Raw genomic sequence first — 3,398 nt, 5'->3', positions numbered from 1 at the left:
CGTGGTCACAGAAATGCCACACTGCCAGCCGGCCATGACTGGTGTGCTTTCCATGCACTTCTCCAGCGATTTCCTGTTCGTGGGGTGGGGGCACGGCTTGCTGAGCAGAGGCCTTGCCTGGCACCCAGAAAGTCCTGGGTTCAGTCCCCAGCAGCATCTCCAGGTGGGGCTGGGAAAGGCCCCTGCCTGAAATCCCCAAGACCGGTGGCTGCCCGCAGCCGTCAGCTGTGCTGGGTAGACAGGCCAAGGGACAGTGGCTCCTGGTTTTCCGGCTCAGGGACATCCGTGTCGGCACAGAAACAGGAATCTGAGCAGGGCTGGAAGGGCCCTGGGGCCACAGGGACACCCTTTGCTCGGTGTGGCACGCCTGATCCAGCCATCCTGCAGAGGGGTGTCCAGCTGCGTCCTGGACGTCTCGGGGGGAGAGCCTGCCGCCTCCCCAGGGCCTTTGGTCCATGGCTGCTCCGCTCACACAGCCTGACAGCAGTGGGAGTCGCATTCGGTGCTCTGCCCTTGGCAATTGAAAAGCTTCCCTGCCTTTAATTGATTAAATTTAACTAATTTAATTTTGGTTCCCTGCCTTTAATTAATTAAATTTAATTAATAAAAGGCAGGGAACTATACTCTTAATTATAATCTTATGGGTTAACGGCTTAATTATAATCTTACGGATTCCATGTCTGCCTCCCAAGGAGTTCAGGGCAGTGCCATGCTTCTCCCCAGCCCGTCTGGACAGCAGCCCTGTGAGGTGGGCTTGGCAGAGCAGGGCTGGCCCCCGCTCCCTCCGCGAGCACCCAGGCCGGAGGGGCTCTGCTGGCCCCGCCTGGCGGGCCGGCACCTCCGGGACCGCGTTCAGGACCAGCCGAGCCAGAGCGGGGGCCCCGGGGGGCCTCGTCTCCTGCCCAGACTTCTCCAGGCAGTCGATGCCGAGCGAGCGCCAAGGACAGCTGGGCCTGGAGCGCCGCCTCGTGTCTGGCCAGCAGCACTGCAGCCCAGGATTTCGGAGGGGCCGGTCGCTCTCGCCCAGCTCATTCGCAGTGGCTCCCTCCCGCGAGCCAGCTGGGACTACCTCCTCGTGCGACCAGGATCCCCGCGTGTGGCCCTGCCGGCTTGGGCCGCTCCCCGTGCCCCGGGTTGTCTCTGTGCCTTGAACAGGCAGCAGCAAAGGGGCCCAGCCCTGCCTTTTGACCAGGGCCGCGCGGCTCGAAGACCAGACTAGGGGCATATCTGCCGTGTCTTACACTTGCAAAGGAGTAACTGCCCATTCATGAGGCAGAGAGCTTGCTTCCCTCCCATCAGAGTTTCCACACAGGTATTATGGCAGATACAGGCACAGAAAGCAGCGGGAGACTTTTCTCTGTTTCTCATAAAACCCAGACCCAAAGGGGCCATCCCACGAAGCTGAGTGGTGAGAGAGTCCAGGCAGATCAAGGGCCTCCTTTGCTCGGTGCATTCAGATGCGCTCAGCTCTGAAATTCACATCCGGAGGGTGCAGAGAGGGGCTGCAAATTCAAGCAGGTGGCCGCAATCCGTGTCCGAGAGTCCTTGTGGCTATCTGCTCCCTCCAGGACAAGTGTGAGAATGCCCTGCCCCATCTTCCACCTCGCATCCTCCCCTTTGGCATCCCTGTGAAGCCCCAGTCGCACCTCAGAACCCGGGGAGACTCCCGAGGCTGGGTCACACCCAGAGTCCCTCCAGGCTGGCATTCCACTGTCGGGAGCCTCCCTGGCAGCTGCAACTCAGGATAACCGGGTTCGGCCGGGAAAGACCCCTCTCACCTTGAACCTCAGCAGTTTTGTTGAAAGATCACTCAGCCCCCCTGCAGCGACAGGGTAGCGGTTTGCACTGCCAACTACAAAATCACGGTCCATGCGCAGGCATTTTTATAACTTGCTAGTCACATAGACCAGTATGGAGTGTTACGTTTCCAGATGATGTTAGTACACAGCATCCTGGTGTCTAAACCAATCAGAAATACTGGCAACAATAGCATGGAAAACATTGCTGGTGGCTTTATTGATGTGTCAGTACAGATTTCTTTGCAGTTTGGATCCTGCTCAGACTAGCAAATGTGTCTGACGGAGGAACCATTCAGGAAATCTGGGTTGGCAACTCCACTGTGCAGGCGCTTGCCTCTGCGGGACCAGAGGCTCAAATGGGCCCATTCAGGAACAAATGGGCCCATTGTCCCGTTTCTCCTGCAGCTGATGAGAACACGGATGGGGGCTGCCTGCAGCAGCTTCTCAGCCCGGTTAAGAACTCCATCTTCTTAAAGTAACAGCAGCACTAAACAGTGACCTGGCTCAGCATGTTGGTGCCTTCTGAGAAAGGGGCGCTGGCATTTTATAACACGAAGGCACATATCAGCAACCTCCTTCTGCCAGGATTTATCTGAATCTTCCCAACACCGCCTATGCAGCAGCCCACCACCAGCCCGTGGACAACCCACAAACAGCCTTGTGCCTGACGCAGGGGGACCCAGCCGCCATTCCCGAGGCACCTGCCATGAACGCACCCGGTCCAGGCGTCCAGCCAGCCTCTGGGTGCGCAGGTGGAGCCCTGGTGCTGCACGATGGTGTGCTGGGTGAAGAAGCCGCTCCTTTGAGTCAATGATGCCCGAAGAAGGCAGGACTGCCCCCTGGGGGTGGTGGAAAGATGGGCGAAGAACAAGGGGGTTATGGGGACATTGGGAGATTACGGATTAACCCCCCCCGCGGCCCTGAAAACCTCCCTCCCTACATCATTACAACGATACGTGAAAAGCATGTTTAAATGCACAAGCCCGAGCCAAACGAAACCCCCCAAAACGGACGATTACGACGGCACGTAGGCACCGATGTGAGCAGCGTGTTGGGCCAGAGGAGTGAGATTTCCAGATTACGTTCCCCTTTATTAATCTGCCGGGTGCACTGAGGGAGCGCTCCGACAAGGGCTCGGCAAAGGGCCCGAACTGCAAGCGGCGCCTCCTCGCGGAGCAGCGGAAAACGCGCCGGCTGCCCGGAGGGGGCCCGGCCCGGCGGCTCCCGAAGAGGCTTCGCCCGCTCTGCGCAGGGCGGCCGGGATCGCTGCCCGCGGCCAGGCGGAGGCCCGCTCCCGAGGCCCGCGGCGCAGCGCCGAGCGGCTCCCGTGCGCGCAGGGCCGGCGGGGAGGGCCGGGCCTGGGCCCGGGCCCGCTCGCTCCCGCGCCGCGCACTCGCCACATGCCCAGGGGCACCGCCGCGCGGTTGTGACGCCACACAACGCCCGCCGAGGCACCGCCCGCCCGCGACGTCACAGGCCCGCGTCTCCCCGCTGCGCGTGCGCGTGCGCGGCGCGGCCGGCGTCGTGAGGCGGTTCCGAGCGGCGGCTGCGAGCGAGGCCCTCGGCCGGGCAGCGCAGCCGGAGGAGGAGCGGCCCAGC

This window comes from Varanus komodoensis, unplaced genomic scaffold (genome assembly GCF_004798865.1).
Source record: "Varanus komodoensis strain SLA01 unplaced genomic scaffold, ASM479886v1 scaffold115, whole genome shotgun sequence".
Taxonomy (NCBI): domain Eukaryota; kingdom Metazoa; phylum Chordata; class Lepidosauria; order Squamata; family Varanidae; genus Varanus; species Varanus komodoensis.
The sequence above is the reverse complement of the archived record's forward strand: the minus strand, read 5'-3'. Positions refer to the sequence as shown.